Source organism: Schistocerca nitens, chromosome 1 (assembly GCF_023898315.1).
Source record: "Schistocerca nitens isolate TAMUIC-IGC-003100 chromosome 1, iqSchNite1.1, whole genome shotgun sequence".
Taxonomy (NCBI): domain Eukaryota; kingdom Metazoa; phylum Arthropoda; class Insecta; order Orthoptera; family Acrididae; genus Schistocerca; species Schistocerca nitens.
Genome location: NC_064614.1, coordinates 1,221,749,607 through 1,221,768,898, shown reverse-complemented (window position 1 = coordinate 1,221,768,898; position 19,292 = coordinate 1,221,749,607). Strand labels below are relative to the sequence as shown.

The 19,292-nt window shown below is 43.3% G+C and overlaps 1 protein-coding gene across 1 annotated transcript in view; it reads left to right on the top strand.

Annotated features, from left to right (window-relative positions):
- The window catches only part of LOC126201490 (calcium-activated chloride channel regulator 1-like), a 417,825-nt gene that overhangs the window by 376,224 nt on the left and 22,309 nt on the right, over positions 1-19,292 (top strand). The gene's annotated exons all lie outside the window — the stretch shown is intronic.

The window sequence follows — 19,292 nt, the reverse complement described above, 5'->3', positions numbered from 1 at the left end:
ATTTCTTCATCATCTGCAGAGCTAGTTGGCATATAAACTTGTACTACTGTAGTAGGCATGGGCTTTGTGTCTATCTTGGCCACAATAATGCGTTCACTATGCTGTTTGTAGTAGCTAACCCGCACTCCTATTTTTTTATTCATTATTAAACCTACTCCTGCATTACCCCTATTTGATTTTGTATTTATAACCCTGTAATCACCTGACCAAAAGTCTTGTTCCTCCTGCCACCGAACTTCACTAATTCCCACTATATCTAACTTTAACCTATCCATTTCCCTTTTTAAATTTTCTAACCTACCTGCCCGATTAAGGGATCTGACATTCCACGCTCCGATCCGTAGAACGCCAGTTTTCTTTCTCCTGATAACGACGTCCTCTTGAGTAGTCCCCGCCCGGAGATCCGAATGGGGGACTATTTTACCTCCGGAATATTTTACCCAAGAGGACGCCATCATCATTTAATCATACAGTAAAGCTGCATGTCCTCGGGAAAAATTACGGCTGTAGTTTCCCCTTGCTTTCAGCCGTTCGCAGTACCAGCACAGCAAGGCCGTTTTGGTTAATGTTACAAGGCCAGATCAGTCAATCATCCAGACTGTTGCCCCTGCAACTACTGAAAAGGCTGCTGCCCCTCTTCAGGAACCACATGTTTGTCTGGCCTCTCAACAGATACCCCTCCGTTGTGGTAGCACCTACGGTACGGCCATCTGTATCGCTGAGGCACGCAAGCCTCCCCACCAACGGCAAGGTCCATGGTTCATGACGTAGAATAAGTTATTAAAATCGCATTCGCGTAATAAATTTAAATGAAACACATTTCCAGAACTCAGCCAGTTTTTCTTCACTTAGAGTTGGAATTCACGCGTTACAAGTTGTTTCTGATAAAAATAGTTGTACTTTTAGGATTAAAGAGGGATACATCTGATACTAAGGCAGGATAAACACTTTTTGTAAGTTTCTGTGTAATTAACGAACTACCTTCCTAAATGTGCAAGACACTAGGTTTTTGTTAAGACAGCGTCAGTTTCTTATTTACTTTGCATCTGTAATGTCCGTCTAGAAAGGTTACTCGTTTCCTGCTTTTACAAATTTATTATTTATGAATTTAAAAGAGGTTTGTTGATATTTGCTGAATTGTCTCACAACAGACTTATACCGAGCGAGGTGGCGCAGTGGTTAGCACACTGGACTCGCATTCGGGAGGACGACGGTTCAATCCCGTCTCCGGCCATCCTGATTTAGGTTTTGCGTGATTTCCCTAAATCGTTTCAGGCAAATGCCGGGATGGTTCCTTTGAAAGGGCACGGCCAATTTCCTTCCCAATCCTTCCCTAACCCGAGCTTGCGCTCCGTCTCTAATGACCTCGTTGTCGACGGGACGTTAAACACTAACCACCACCACCACCACCACAACAGACTTACTAGAATGCTGTTAGAAGCAATCAGTTCCAAGGTGGAGGCTGTAGAAATTGAGGATTTACAAGAAGTGAACACGACGAAAGGGCCCTAAGAAGTCGCGTAGTCTCCACAAGACCAGTCACTGACAACAGAATAATGGAGAACATATAAAAGGAAGAACCCAACAAACCCTCAAAAGAAAGAAATAAACAATGCAGTAAACTTACTGCAAAAGTTTTGGAGAGTAAGAAGGCGTAAGACAGTAGGCCAACTAATAGTATCAAGTGTACTACATGAACGAGCAAGATTTTTCATTATCACACTGAATAAAAATCAACTGTGACTCTCCTACTCGATTTAAGCAGAAACCAATACAGAAATTCTTCTGAATCCATAAATAATATTTTTGTACGCCAGAAATAAGTAACACCTCAGAACACCCACTGAAGATATTCTTCTCTTTGTTTTTATAAATAAGTGAGATACTCGTTTCAGTTGACAGAGATCTGTTGGATGAGATGAAAAGCTAACGATGTATATCAAAATCTGGAGACACTTTCAGGAGAAAAAGATTGAAATGTTATGGCCACGTTCTCAGAATGTACGATGAAACAGTGAAATGTGCAGATTAAAATCGTAACTCAAGATTGAAAAAAAAAATTACTTTATTGATAACTAGTTTCATCACATTGAAGATCCATCTTCAGATCAATAAAAATTACTACTAAATTAAGTGTATATCAGCCACCTGGCATTACGTATCTCCATAACCTGTTCAGCTGAACCGCTCTTGTTGACATATACCTACTAAAGTAGAAGGTCGTCATGCAACCTTGATGGCCTACTTTAGTATGTACATGACAAGAGCAGATCAGCTCAACATACCATTACAGTGTGTAATGCCAGGTGGCTGATACGCACTGAACTAAGTAGTAATTTTTATTGACGAGAAGATGGCTCATTAATGAGCTGCAACTAGTTATCGATAAAAACATTTTTGCGAACTTGATTTAGCATTTTTATCCACACATTTTAACATAAAAGATCGCCTGTCTCCCTATTTCACAATGACAAATAACAACGATAATATAGCGAGCAAAAGAATTCTCTACCTTTACCTTTCAATGAACGTTAAAACAATTGGATACTTGAATTGTAAAAGATCTTCAGGAAATAAGTATTACAAACAAAATTCTACAGGACAGAGGTGCATTTATATCTTTAACTGGTAACATCAGGTATAGTTAATAAAGTGTTAGATATACGAGAACATGGACAGCGAAATAAGTTTAATCGCGCTCCGTAGCTGGGCATAAATATATATCTAAAACAAATAAACATACAATTTGTATAGATGTAACAGAAACTAACCCACTCCGACAAAGTTCCAAAATTTATATTTTCACCTTTCGCTGGGCGACAGTGTGCAAGGCTTTTCATGGCCTGATAAAGTACCTATGTCATTTATTGAAGAGAGTTCCTACTTTCATAAAATCGGGCTTCGTAACAGAGCACAGCTGACGACAAAATTTTCTTAAATATATATTTGTTGGCCAGGAAATTGACGTCATGCCTGTGATGGAGTGTTCGCGTGAGCAGATTGATGCTCTTCCTCGCAAAGTCGGTAACTGGCGCCAAAATGACCTCTTCTGCGTCAATATATCACTTCGCCCATGACAGACGTTCGCTTCCCGCTCTGTCGTTGGAAATAATGATTACGGTTCTACCCGGATTCGCAGGGCCAGTCTGCTGCGGATAAAAAGCGCAGCTGCAGATGGCATTCTGCCTGGGTAATCTTTCCGGCTAAATTTTCCACCCAGTGCCCGTTGGCTTCGTAGTTCCAGTGTCAAATTGTCCTCTAGAGAAGTTAGTTAATTCTTGTGTTTTGTATGTGTATGATGCTGATTACATCATAACAGTAAGCTGATACCTTTCACTGCTGTTTACGAATAACGGACTCATTATCAATCTTTCAGTTAAGTTGTTGATACGCATAAAGTACGTAAATATAGAAAAATCTGCTGTTGCTGAGAACTACCTTATGAATAAGTAAAGTATATTGTTTGCGCAGCCGTTGATTGTATTCCACTCTCAAACCCATATGACTCAATCTCCAGAGAGATGTATGGACAACTTCAATAGAAATACGGCCTTAAGCAGCACTTGACACCGACGGACTGCACACTGCACAGAAGTATGTCCCATATTATACATCGAGATGGAAACAAAAGACGTTACGTGTGACGTGTCATCGTTGCCTGCACTGCAGTCTCTGATCGCAGTCATAGTTAAGGGATATCTGTGGAGTGATCATGCTGTACTACTGTCACCCGAACCTTAGTGGAAAGCGACGTCTCTTCCACAAAGCTTGATGCGAGCACGAAACTCAACAGAAGTCGACAAACGAAGAACTTTGGAGCCGCCATATTGAATTTTTGTATTCGTATTATAACTTGCGTGATATGACACTATTCCGCTTCAGCGCCGCGGCGCGTTAAAGATTTATCACAAACATGTCACTCTGAGTACGATTTGTTATAATTAAACATTAGTTAATGGCACATCTGTGGTAAAATCCTCTAGTAAGGTTCGGGTGAAACTAGCTTCTCCTTACCGTACTGCAAATATCGCCGTCAAATAGTACGTGACTTTCGGTACAACACTGTTTACATTGGGCACCAAGACATAAACTTTAATATTACAAGTATTTGAGGTGTTTTCTACACATTTATTTGTTACTAACAAAAGTGGCGAATAATTGTATCTGCTACAGGTGAAAATCTAGGTGCGTAAAAGGAGGATTAGTTACCTTTTTTTATGCATCATTACCACAAAGTCACGTGGCTTTGGAGCCAATGTATCTTAGCATTAAAAATTCTGTTTTGTGCATCTGTATCCTCACTTCATATTCCTACTCTGAGGTCACAGTTGGAACTACTGCATCTTTCATGTATGTGCGATTCCTTTACTTCTTCGACTGTCAATTACTTTTCTGACGAAGACATTGATGGGTACTGTCGTAGGGAACTAATACAGCAAGTGCACCGAGGATATTTAATACAATAAGTCCATCATGGAATGATTTCGTGACGGTTTTATGATTACGCTGTTGCCAAATTGCCATTTCTTTGACGTTCATTTTTCACCGAACAAATGCAAGGATAAAATATTTGTAGACACATCTTTGTATTGTTACTGTGCAAGGCTTTAGTTTGTAGAGTTCGAGAGCGCGAGTTCTTCTGCAGCCTGCAATGGTGAATTACTTCAAAAGAGTCACGAAGACGCAAAAACAAAAAAAAAACAAAAATATGTCGAAAACTTGGGGCGAGGTACGAAACGGCGTTGAAGAAACACAGCGGTAACAGCTTGCACTCGAAGGCGGATTTAAAGGCCCGTGGTGCGGCGCGGCGCCGGTTATCGATATAAATTGTGGAGCGGGCGCCCGGGGAGGACTTGGCGGTCGCAGAGCAGAACAGCCTCCACTCCAGTCCGCCAGCCACTAAATCATTAGGCGGCCCCAAAGAACGCGCCGCAACTTTGCGGGCCGCAAGTGCGGGCGATACTTTAAGGGAGTTTCGCATAAATTTCTTCTGGTCCGCATTTCATTAATTCTGAAAGGCCGGCTCCGTAATAAGCCCTGCTCGGGGAATTTGGGAATGAATACTTAAGTTATTGTAATGCTATTCTGGAGTCCGGAATTGCCCTGCTCTGTAGCGCCGGTAATGGGACACAGATGTATTTTCAGTTCGCCACCCGTCTCCCCCCCCCCCCCGCCCATCCTCTAATCCCCCCCCTCCCCCCACCTAAATCACTTCGCTCCGAAACGAACGATCGTGCGGCTATTAGACTAACCATTTGACGTGCCACAACTGGTCACGCTGCTAGAGAATTTCGCTCGGAGGAACTGTATCCGAATCCGGCTCGCCGCCGCATATGGCTTTCATATCGTAGGCTGGAGCGTATATTTTAAGTAGGTCGGTCTCGTAGCAACTAGACTGCGTTCAGGTGTTTCATGCTACGAGTCAGAGCGAAGTGGTGCAGTGGTTAAGACACTGGACTCGTACTGCGAAGGGCGGTGTTTCTAACCCGGCCTGTAGCCTTGTAGGACAAGCTGGTGCGACGGAGGTGGATTAATAAAAAATAAATAAAATACAATAACATAAAAAAGTTAAAGAACGTTCCTTGTAGCCTCCTTTCCTGTTTGGTAGACCTTACTGGCGTCTTTATTGACAGGAAGGGGGGGGGGGGAGGTATGGGTAACTTCTTCCTAAGTTTAGGGTAAAAAAGTGGTGTTGGTATTAGCTTCTCCTTTTTTTGTCGGCTTAGATACATCCAGGTATGTGAGAACACAATTGGGAAAAAAGTGGTAAAAAAGTACCCGGTCTAATCATCCGCTCTTTGATTTCCCTATATCGATTAGAGTAATTTCGGGATGGTTCCTTCGAAAAGGGAACTGCCCGGATCTGTGCTCCGTCTCTACTAACCTCAACGTGACAGGAGGTAAAAAGAATAATTTTACTTCCTTTTTTTGACGCTACGATACACAATGAAAACGTCATTATCACCAATGATACCTGCGTTCAAAATATTGGATATTGAACGCATAAATTGGAACAATTCTAGAACACGCTGCTAGGATCGTAATAGACTGATGCAGTCCATGCGGAAGTGCAACAGAAATGCTCGGGGAACGTAAATGGAAACCTTTTGAAGAAGAGCGACCGACGTCGTTCTCGTAAAACTTACTTGGGTAAATTTCGAGAACCCAGACTGTTAGTGTAGCCATTACATTATCTGCAGCAAATACACAGGGTTATTCAAAATTACCTCCAAGGTTTCAGAAGACGACAATGCGAAAACTACAGGACACATAGAAACATTACACATATCGTAACACGCGCCGTAGCGTAATTGCAGAGTACACCACTAGATGGCTGGCGTGTCAAAACGGGAAGACAACAACCGCTCCGTACTTCAAAAATGGCTCTGAGCCCTATGGGACTTAACTTCTGAGGTTCAAAATGGTTCAAATGGCTCTGAGCACTATGGGACTCAACTGCTGAGGTCATTAGTCCCCTAGAACTTAGAACTAGTTAAACCTAACTAACCTAAGGACATCACACACATCCATGCCCGAGGCAGGATTCGAACCTGCGACCGTAGCGGTCGCGCAGTTCCAGACTGAAGTGCCTAGAACCGCTCGGCCACCCCGGCCGGCCCGCTCCGTACTCTTAGCATCAATTAGTTCGATCGAGTATTTAGGCAACCCAATATATGAATTTCCAAGGCGGATTACTTCACTACTTCCCCAGCAATTCAGCTCAGCAGCTTCAATGAACACACGTAACGACGTCAGCCGCATCTCAAACGGTGCCCATTTTTAATGCCTGTAATGCGAGTTAAGAAATTGGGGAGTTGATACGTGTCCATTTGCTGTAAGGCTTGTTGTTTTCATGCAGTCGTCTTTCGAAACCCCGGAGGTACTTATGAATATCCCTGTACAAATATTCGTATTATAAACCGAAATATCTCTTTCGTGCTGCAGCGTATGTTTATTTATGTTGTAGACGTGTTTAACCTGTTATATTACGGCATCTCCAATGACGAGACGAGAAGAAATGCACATTATGGCAAGAAAAACGAATAAATATTATATCCACTGAAAATTCATTAATTCAAAAGGAGAACGGCGTCTGGAATACAAATAAATATAAATTGCTGCAAGAAAAAGGCGTTTCAGTTTATTAAATGAATATCAGGTAAGCGAGTAAGACTGTGCTCCTTATCTGTTACCTCCACTCTACAGGACGTTCGGAAATTCCCATTACAAACTTCTAGGACTTTAAGAGGGGAGTGAGTACATAATATTTTGTTCTAGGGCAGTTTCACTTCAGATGTTTAACTCCTCTATTTCTGCTTGAGAAACTGAATTAGCCGCGAGGCAGTACAGTTATTAGGTGACAGTTCGGAAGGAAACATAACTAAACATTCATTTATCACTTAAGCACCGTTATTTGACTTAACACGTAAACTTTGCGTGTTTACGTTATTCTAAATCAAAAAAGAACCCAGCATACTGTGCGTACGGAACAGTATTGATGCATTACAACAGCAGCTCGATGTGGCGACCACCAACGTTGTTATAGACATGGTATCAAGGAAGCACGTTCTGGTACACACTCTCCGTCCCACTTGGTGTCTCTTCATTTTCTACTGCAGTGGCCAGAACTCGTGGCAGCACATGGTCCTCCGTCTCTACAGGAGTCTCGTAACAAGACAGACGGTAAGTGACGTAAGGAGACTATCTGACTATTACACGTCATTCTGTCTACCCATTGCATACCAGGACAAGCAGCTCTGAAACTGTACTCTTTCCCTCTGCAGATGTAGACATATTACACATCTGAACCGCCACAGAACAGAAATGGAACATTTCTGAAACACTATGTACTCACTCCCCTCTTCAGCTCATAGAGGTTTGTAACGAGAATTTCCGAACATCGTTTATATATCGCAATGAAATCATGTGAATAAGGTAAGACGGTCTCGAGCAAGTACAGAATACGTTCTTTTTCCCTTCTCTCAACACACTAATTGAGCAGAGCACAAAATGGCCGATGTTGGGACGAAGTAACTGTGTCGTGCATTCTGTAGTGGCTTGTAGAGCAGAAAGTTGAATGCGAAAACGAAGTCTATTAGGAAATAATTAAATAAGGAATATTTAAATCCGCCCCAAGACATTTGCACACACGTATGTATTCCGCACGTCACCGTAAGGTGAGTGATAGGGGGTACTAAGAGCATCATTATCTTTTCGTTCTTTCGTGTTCCATTTACGAATGGTGCACGAGAAAAACGATTGATGGTAAGCATCGGCAAGAGTTTGAATTTCTCTGATTTAATCGTCATGGTCATGTATGTGGCATCAAGTCATATGTTGCGTGACACGTCTTGGAACATACGCTCTCGGAATATTCAAAGTAAATCTTTCCACAGTACACAGAGCTTCTTTTGTAGCGCCTGCCACGACTGCAAAGCCGGCGAGAGTTAATACCCGTCTACTTGCAGCACTGTTACCAGCTTTCAACAGGAGTCGCAATGGGCTGCGGGCGAAAACAGTAGTCGCCCATAAAACGAAATGATCGTATGATATTATTGGCCGGGAGATGTCTGGGGTTGTTCGGCCACCTGTCGCAACTCTTTCTATTTGATGCCACTTCGGCGACTTGCGAGTCGTTCTGATGAGGTGAAGTGACAACACAAAGACCCCGACCGAAGAAAACTTCCGGCTCGGCTGTGGTTCGAACCTGGGACCCTGCGATCTAGACGCAGTGACACTAACCATTTTTTTTGTCTTCTTTCTTTCGATCCGTTTCTTCGTTGTTTTTCATCAGTGATTCTGTGCGGATGTCGCATGATATATTTCTAATTACTCACAGATGCTGTTCCTTAGCACTGTTATTTTGTTAGTGTCTCGAACATTAGCTCTAAAACATCGTTTAATGTAGTATGTTTAAGATAAAGAAACTCTAACACTTCAAAGATTTTAGAATTTAGTCACACTTAACATTTATTTTAAAAGTCACATTCAGTAGAACACTATGTGCCATTATGGCGGCAGCATCTGTGAACAAATCGGTAAATCTGTTCTGCACGAGACGCTGCTGTAGATTGCCTCCACCATGATCTATTCCTTTGTCTCTTTTGTGCGGACAGCTGACTGGAGCACGGCTCCAAAGATCGAATAAGGCATCACACGCAAAGATGTCGCAATTCTGCGGCGTTTAATTAGATGACGTAGAACTGCGAAAAAAAAAGAAAATGTTAGCTCAAGAACTGTTGCGTACTTCCTCTGAAGATTTTATCTGGTAGGTGCATGAGTGATAGCTTCTCCAAAGGCAGGAAAAAAAGTACCTGACGCTGCCGCGACTGGTGTTTCCGAGAACTCGTCGAGCCATGCGCGATGCCGGTCAGAGTGACAATATGACATTTTTTTCGTCGCGCTACGCTATCCTTTTTGGATCTGTTAACGCAAATCTGCGGCGGATGAAAAATAAAAAAAAAAAAAGTGATGGACTGCGTCCCCGGGCGAGTTATTACATTCGGCTTGGTAAACATGGTCGCATGTCACAGGCAGCTGTTGAAAAGAGATATACTAGCTCGTATATTTTTCGTGCGAAACAGCAGAAACCTTCTTTTGTGTGTGTGTGTGTGTGTGTGTGTGTGTGTGTGTGTGTGTGTGTGTTGTGTACCGCTAGGTGATATGTCGGCAGCATGCGCGGGTACATACGAGTATATGCCCGCCCGCCACGTCGGTTCGGAGAGGGGAGGGTCGTTTGCTCGCCCCGCTCCCTTCCACCTCTTTTGCCTCTGATTTGAATTCCGAGTCGAGGGAGCGGCTGTGTCGGGTTTGTTTCGACCAGTGCGCCAGTCGGGCATTATGAACGGCGCTGGGAGTACCAGCTGCGCGTGACTCAGATCCTTTGTTTCAAGTCCCACGTAACGCATTGTGGCCGACTGGTGACTTCGCCCAGAGACTCGTGAAGGCAGATGTTTCGACGTTTGAAGCGGGGGCAGAGCGCTCACGCATGAACACTCGCGAGGCTACAGCCGCATCTTTGTCCGGAACGGGGGGGGTGGGTTCTCTAACCTGCGGAACGGTTACCTTGAATCTTCCCTGGACTAGTTTCCGTAACATTTATAGCTACAATGAATATCAACAAAAGCAAGAGAATGTAGTCGAATTAAATCAGGTGATACTGAGGGAGTTAGATTAGGAAATTAGTTTTGTTATTTGGATAGCAAAATAAGTGATGATGTGTGAAGTAGAGAGGATACAAAATGTAGAATGGCAATGGCAAGGAAAGCGTTCCTGAAGAAGAGAAATCTGTTAACATCGAGTATAGAGTTAAGGTTCAAATGGCTCTGAGCACTATGGGACTCAACTGCTGTGGTTATCAGTCCCCTAGAACTTAGAACTACTTAAACCTAACTAACCTAAGGACATCACACACATCCATGCCCGAGGCAGGATTCGAACCTGCGACCGTAGCAGTCCCACGGTTCCGGACTGCGCGCCTAGAGTTAAGGGTTCGGAAGTTTTTTTTTCTGGAAGTATTTGTATGGAGCGTAGCCATGTATGGAAGTGAAACATGGACGATAAATAGTTTAGACAAGAAGAGACTAGAAGAATGCTGAAGATTAGATGGTTAGATCACCTAACTAATGAATAGGTACTGAAGAGAATTGTGGAGAAAAGGATTTTGTGGCACAACTTGAACAGAAGAAGGGGTCGGTTGGTAGGACACGTTCTGAGGCATCAAGGGATCACCAATTCAGTACTAGAGGGAAGCGTGGAGGGTAAAAATCGTAGAGGGAGACCACGAGGTGAATACACTAAGCAGATTCAGAAGGATGTGAGTCGCAGTAGTTACTCGGAGAAGAAGAAGCTTGTGCAGGATAGAGTAGCATGAAGAGCTGCATGAAACCAGTCTCTGGACTGAAGACCACAACAACAACATAGTTAAAAAAATAAGTTTCAAATGGCTCTAAGCACTATGGGACTTAATATCTGAGGTCATCAGTCCCCTAGACTTAGAACTACTTAAACTAACCTAAGGACATCACACACATCCATGCCCGAGGCAAGATTCGAACCTGCGACCGTAGCAGCCGCGTGATTCCGGATCGAAGCGCCTAGAACCGCTCGGCCACCGCGGCCGGCCAACATAGCTACAGTTACTAAATACGGCATCACTGTGGCCTACATGAATGAGGTATTTTCAGAAAATAAAGGATACACTTCAAACACAGGATGGCGCTAAAAGAACTACTGAATTTCTGATTAATATGGTTACAATATAATATGGTACATACAATATATGTACACCAAACAACCTGTAACTTACCCAGGTTGAGAATTGCGGTGACCCATTTCAAGAATTGCAATGATTTCTTAAAGATAACATTGGAAAGATGGCGTCCTTCTTTGTGCGCACACATTAAAAGTCTTTCGTTAAAGTTCTGCAGACCTTTTGAAAATCGTTTCTTCACGTAATGCTGCCTTCAGATTATTGAGTGAGTGAGATCTGCTGCCGCAGATTTTGCATTTCAAACGGCCCCATAAGAATAATGTCGTAAACAGACAGATCCGTCGAGCGTACAGGCGAGAGGAGATAGCCGAAACGTCGGCTCAACTGTTGAGGAAATATTTCTCGAACAGCTGCCATGAGTGCATTAGCCGTGTGGGCTGTGGTTCCATCTTGTTGGAACCACGTTTTTGCCATGTTGATACCCAAAGCTGCATGTTGTGGCTGCAAAAAATCGCGTAGCATTGGAACATGCCGGCCAGAATTCACAGAATTCACTGTTATACTAGTGCCGCCTTCTTCAAAAAAATACTGCTCTCAGCTCTCTGTACAGTGGTTAGATGTGATTCTTTTGTGTTGTCTGCTGCCCAGTAGCGACAGTTTTGCTTATTTACAAAACCGTCCAAGTGAAAGTCAGTTTCATCGCTCATCATTAACAAAACATCAGTTAAACGATCACTCTGGGAATATACCACATCCCCCTACGTATCGATCACATAGGGAACGTGAGGATAAGATTAGAATAATTACTGCTCGCACAGAGGGATTCAAACAGTAATTTTTCCCGCGGCCCATACTTGAACAGGAAGAAACCCTAATAACTGAAACCCTAATAACTGATACAGTGGGACGTACTCTCTGCCATGTACGTCATGGTTGTTTGCAGATTATAGACGTGAATGTAGAAGTAGAAGATCATCAAGGACCTTCTCATAAAACAGTCTCCGTTCGTCAAAATCACATTCGTGGAGCTTCAGAACGATCATAGTTTTACAAGTGTAACCGTAACTCACAGTTCAGGATATGATGTAGCGAATGACGAGATATGCCCAATAACAGAGCACGCTGGCTAATGCGGCAGCTAGGACGAACAACAGACGTTCTTATTCTGTCGATATTTTCTGGAGTTCGCGCCGTACAAGGATGACCAGTCGACTTCTTCTTCATAACTGATTCAGTTGTGCAAAATGAGTTAACCCAGTGAAGTATTGTGTTGCGATCAGATATCGAACCATTACGCGCAAAATTGAACAGTGTACGGACAAGCCATTGTACGGTGATAATGGATTCATTACTTTTCAGATTATGTTCGGCAGTGAAAATACGATGCTAAACGGTCCACTGCGCCGTTGTTCGTGAAACTGGATGCTCTAACCGACAGAACAACAACGCTCGAGAGTGACCAACCGCTCCCCTCCACTGCGATTACGAAACTAAAATCCATGCGTTTAATTAAACACGAACAACAGCTAGTAAAAATAAAACACTAAGACCGTTTATAACTGTTACACCGGTTTTTATGACTTTTAGGTTCTGTCGGTCTGTGTTGAAGTGAACGAATGGAATTCACATTTTCCAGACGCATTTCGCTTCAATTTAGCCGCGCGGAGTGGCCGCACGGTTTGAGGCGCCATTCACGGACTGCGCGGCCGCCAAGTTACCGGTTTAAGACGATATTGCCAGTGTGCGGGTCAGCGCGGTTATATCTGTCGTATACAAGTTGTGTTGTAGTCGTAGAGCGTTAGTCGAGAATATTGGTAATAGCTACAGAACATTACAGAACAATCTCTAATGAATTTTTTCCCTTCTAAAATAAATTGAAGCGAAAGAGACAGAAGATGTCCTTATGATCACCAAGATGTGATAGCGCGCGCTTCATATACTCTTATCTCCACAACTACAGCTGTCAGTTACAGGCACTATAGTATGTAATGGGAATGCAGAGGGTAGCACCTGATACAAAAATCGTTGATGGGCGGTGTGTGGTTTTGGATTTATCGTTAACTTCACCAACAAACACTTGAATTTACACACGATATCGATTGTTAAACTTGTTACTGTGTAGACGCTTCGTTCAGTGGGTGGGAACGGGCATTTGTCGGTTAGGACTGTTACGCGATGGGACTGAGAACCGCCATGGTTATTTTCTCGTGGGACAAGTTTGTTGCACTGTGCGCAGGTGTTGGCCGCTAATGGAGGTGCTACAAACAGGTTGCGGCTTGTCGGTTGGAGCACCCCTCATTGTTGGGAGACAGGGGCGTGGCAGCGCGGTACTTACCGGAGCAACAGCAGGTATACGCAACAAGGGGCGGCTGCCATTGGCTCGTGGGGCTTCGCACGTCGCCAACTGCCGGCGGAAGTTTTGAAAAACTCCCCGCTACCTGCCGCTGGACGCATTACGTCGGAACCCGGCTTCGTTGCCACTGGCGCGCAACTTCCTACCGACACCGCGGCCAGACACTTTCGCACTCTACAGCTTCTCCGGTAGCCGAGAAGCACCTCGTGTTACCGCCTAACAATTCCGTTGTAGTTAGTCAGTTTTAATATCAATACTTTACATTTCTGCCAGTTGATGCAATATCAGAATCCGTTTGGATAAGAAACAGTCGTTGTTGTAACGCTGTTCTTTTATAAAGATACAATGGATTTGTCGCGTAGCAAATTAATTAACAGGATCGAGGAATAAATCGTTCTGTTAAATTATTTATCTGGAGTATGGCTGTTTAGTGATGCTGTTGTCTATAGGAAGGTTGTAAGGGCAAAAACTGCAGGGAAACATACGGAAACTTGCAGAGTATCGATGACAGAGGCAGGGCACGGAAGTTGGCTCTGAACGTAAATAAATGTCGCATCGCGTGTAAATAGGCGAAGAGGTTCATCTTAAACAGTAACAACCGTAAAATCATTACGAGTAAGCGTCTGGATCGACACAAGCGGAATGACAATTAAAATAAGTTGTAGGAAAACCGGATGCCAGAAGTTTGTTAAGACTTTCAAGGCAATGTAATTCATCCAATATCTACATCTACATGGATACCACGCAAATCACATTTAAGTGGCTGGCAGAGGGTTCATCGAACCACCTTCACAATTCTCTATTATTTCAATCTCGTATAGCGCGCGGAAAGAATGAACACCTATATCTTTCCGTACGAGCTCTGATTCCCTTATTTTATCGTGGTGGTCGTTCCACCCTATGTAGGTCGGTGTCAACAAAATATTTTCGCATTCGGAGGAGAAAGTTCGTGATTGTAATTTCGTGAGAAGATTCCGTCGCAACAAAAAACGCCTTTCTTTTAATGATTTCCAGCCCAAATGCTGTATCATTTCTGTAACACCCTCTCCCATATGTCGCGATAATACAAAATGTGCTGCCTTTCTTTGGACTTTTTCGATGTGCTCCGTGAGTCCTACCTGGTAAGGATCCCACACCGCGCAGCAGTATTCTAAAAAAGGACAGACAAGCGTAGTGTAGGCAGTCTCCTTAGTAGGTCTGTTACATTTTCTAAGTGTCCTGCCAATAAAACACAGCCTTGGGTTACCCTTCCCCACAACATTTTCTGTGTGTTCCTTCCAATTTAAGCTGTTCGAAGTTGAATTTACGGCATTTAGATTAGACTGATTTATCGTGTAACCGAAGTTTAACGAGTTCCCTTTAGCCCTCATGTGGATGACCTCAGACTTTTCGTTATTTGGAGTCAACTGCCACTTTTCGCACCATTCAGATTTTTTCTAAATCGTTTTGGAGTTTGTTTTGATCTTCTGATGACCTTATTAGCGTCATCTGCAAACAACCGAAGACGGCTGCACATATTGTCTCCCAAATCGTTTACACAGATAAGGAACAGCAAAGGGCCTATAACACTACCTTGGGGAACGCCTGAAATCACTTCTGTTTTATTCTAGTTGCTTACAAAATACTTTATTCTTGAGTACTGCGCTTTAGTGTGGGACCCTTAGCAAGTTTGATTAATAGAAGAGGTAGAGAGTATATAACGAAGAGGGCGCGTTTCATCTCGGGATTGTTTAGTCGGCGCGAGAGCGTAACGGAGATGCCCGACAAACTCCAGCGACAGACGCTGTAAAAGAGGCGTTGTGCATCGCACAGAGATTCACTGTTGATAATTCGAGATCATACGTTCAAAGAGGAGTCGGGTAGCATGTTACTTTCGGCCATTCTTCGTGTGGAGGTTTGTTCCCGTGCACTATTCGGGAGGGTACAGGGTTGGGAGAAATGATAGTGGTACCAGAATCAACCTCGCCTCTGGGGACTACAGACGCAGGCGTCGTCAGGCAGCCCTTTGTCTCCCTGCGGTCGAGACGCCCCGCCGATGACGGGCCACCGCCAGTGACTGCCGGTATCTGCCCTGCGGCTGAGTGGCCCGCGACAAATGAGCTGGCAGCCGCGGCTCCTTGTCTTTAACGACGCGCGCCAACGACCCGGCCGATCGCCGCCGTAACTCACCGGCAACAGCCGACACCTGGCTGCGGCGGCTGCGAGCGCCGGCCGACTTCCGCGCCAGTCCGCCAACACCGGTCATCTCTGTACTACGTCGATGCGGCTACACAGCCTCGCATACCTTCTCGTGCCTAGCTACATTACGGCGTCTACGGAGTATCACTAGAACGCAAAAGAAAATACTTTCTGATTCTGTGCTCGCTTGAATCTATTTCATTGTATCTGCATTGTTCGAAAGGAGAAATTCCGATCTCTGCCGCATTCGGGCAATGAAAGAATTCATTGGCGACAAATGAAAATTTGTACCAAGGCCAGAGATTCGAACGCGGGACTTTTGCTTACAAGCTAAATGCAGTAACCATCTACGCCACTTTGGTAGGGTGATTTAACGCAACTGCACACAGTACTCAAGCACGTCTCTCTCCTCAGTCCAAATTCCCATTTGCCGCACACTACCAAAGTAGCGCTCCCTATTCCTTTTTTCCCCTCGTTTGCTCGTCGCATCAACCGAATTCCCGAACGAGGTCGGGCGAAGAGTGCTCTGTACTGAATGATCATATTAGCCTTCGTGGCGCATATATGTCTATATATCATGTAGACATGTACCTGAATTCGAAAACCCGACATCACTTGCATGTTTCCTATCTGACGGCTTCCGGTGGCAACAGAAATTTGATAGTATTTCGCGTGATTATTGACCGAATTAAAAAAAGCTGTCGTAATCTATTCATTAAGAAGTATAATCTGACGTTAAAAATGCTGTTTGCCTTGGGCCAACGTAACTACCGACACTCATATACCCGGACTTCATTCACCTAGATTGAGAGCACATAGCGACTTCCAACAAACTGTACACATAACAATCTCAGAAAATAAAGAAACAAATTATCGTATGCTAAATTTTCGCTTGTAATGCACTAAAGCTTCTACATCCCGCGTGACGTATTAATTTATTACCTCTTTGCTACTTACTCTATTCGGAACACATTTTACAGACAGTATCAACATATACCGGGTGATCAAAAAGTCAGTATAAATTTGAAAACGTAATAAACCACGGAATAATGTAGACAGAGAGGTAAATATTGACACACATGCTTGCAATGGCATGGGGTTTTATTAGAACAAAACGCGTGAAAGATCTCTTGCGCGCGCCGTTTGGTGATGATCGTGTGCTCAGCCGCCACTTTCGTCATACTTGGCCTCCCAGGTCCCCAGACCTCAGTCTGTGCGATTATTGGCTTTGGGGTTACCTGAAGTCGCAAGTGTATCGTGATCGACCGACATCTCTAGGGATGCTGAAAGACAACATCCGACGCCAATGCCTCACCATAACTCCGGACATGCTTTACAGTGCCGTTCACAACATTATTCCTCGACTACAGCTATTGTTGAGGAATGATGGTGGACATATTGAGCATTTCCTTTAAAGAACATCATCTTTGCTTTGTCATACTTTGTTATGCTAATTATTGCTGTTCTGACCAGATGAAGCGCAATCTGTCGGACATTTTTTGAATGTTTGTATTTTTTTGGTTCTAAAAAAACCCCATGTCATGCCAAGCATGTGTGTCAATTTGAAACTCTCTATCTACATTATTCCGTGATTTATTCTGTTTTCAAATTTGTACTGACTTTTTGATCACCCGGTACTTCTGAATGTACCGTAACTGAAAATATATATGATTGTACGACACAGTTCAGGAGACATGACGTCATGAGTGCTCGCATTATAAAACACTGAATGAAAAAAGTCTATATATGGGAATTCGATTCTTTAAAGAAACGGAGATTTACTGGTATTCCAGTTTCGTCTAGAAGAAGGCAAGCGACTCTCCATGGTACATTAACTATATTTCAAATGTGGATGGCAAACAATAAAACCTCGTGAATCCTTCTCCCTGTGAAAACCTCGTGATATCGGTAACCCGTAACGTAAGAGAGATTTGAAAGTGCTCGGATTTCTCTAATCTGTCAACAACTAAGATTCTACTATACAGTTACATGTATAGTAACATTATATAACTTTACATATTTTTAAAAAACCAGTTTTTGCTTTTCTGTAAAATTTAACAAAATTGAGTTACGAGGTTTTCATTGCCTACATTCGTTATGTATTTATTGTGAACTCACCGTATACGCATATCGCACAAATCGTTCGTTAGCCACTTCATTCAGAGCTTTTTGTCTCATCAGAATAAATTCTCATTTATCAGCTAATTTTCCGCTGCCAGTATTAATTACACCACGTCATCTGCGAAAAGTAATCTCAATTCCTCTTTATTGTTAGCACTGCCCGTAAGTGGACCTAAAATGTGTTTGGCGTTATTGATGTTAAATATGAATGTATGCTTTCCCGGCGTATACAGCTGGTGAAGAGTTCTCAGGCTTCCAGCGGGGTGGCGGTGTCTTCAAACCAGAACTCTTCACCAATTATTGATGTTATGTATCTTACAAGGGGAGGCCGCCAATTGTGAAATTCAGATTCGATTCATACTGCGCATAATAAAAGCTCATGGCCAGAGGTGTAATGTGGCAAAGCACCAAGATGCACTTCTCAGCCGTTGTCGAGAAAATCGACAGTTAAAAGAAACCGTTGCGGTGAAATATTCTCTACGATTAATACTTTTCTACAGCGTCGTGGCGCAGCGGTAGGCGCTCGGGTTCCTAATATATATATATATATACTATTAATGAATTGCGTATGCATGTTGGTGAAGGCGGATCGCTCTCCAATTGTACCGCCTCCATTTTTCCGTTTTTTTAACAGGGTGTACCAAAGCTCTCCCGTCCGCACTGATTTTCGACGATGTTATAAGTTGCGCTAGGGACCGCATCTACCTTCTTTCGAAGTTAGCAGGCAACTACGCTGTTATGCGGCGGCTCGTTTCGGCCCAATCAACATCTGTCCTTCAAGTGTAACGAGCGAGTAACCGACTTTATATTTCATACCTGCCACAGCGAATTTGTGTTCGTGGGGTCTCTATTCTAATTCGAACGTTTGACTTACGCTATACGTATTCGTTTCGGAATATCGTTTCTACGTCTTCCGTTAACTATACGTGGTTAACATTATGAAGCCAATTAATAACATTTGTGAAATACAACTTTGTTTGCGGAAAACATAATGTTCGAAGTCGCCAATTTTTCCACGACAAACGACTTTCAATAACTTATTATATGCATAATTGTTGCAACTGATTGCCGGGAATTTTATATATATATATTTGAATTACAAAAAACAAATACTAAAAAAAAGTAGCATGGTGCGGTATTCGTTCCGGCGACCTTCGTATTACAAACCCGAGCGCTTACCGCTGCGCCACGACGCTGAGGAAAATAATTAATCGTAGAGAGTATTTCACGGCAACGGTTTCTTTTAACTGTCGATTTTCTCGACAACGGCTGAGAAGTGCATCTTGGTGCTTTGCCACATTACACCTCTGGCCATGAGCTTTTATTATGCGCAGTATGAATCGAATCTGAATTTCACAATTGGCGGCCTCCCCTTGTTAGCAATTATCCGAATTCGAAGGATATCTTTTGTTCATTTCAGTCAGAATA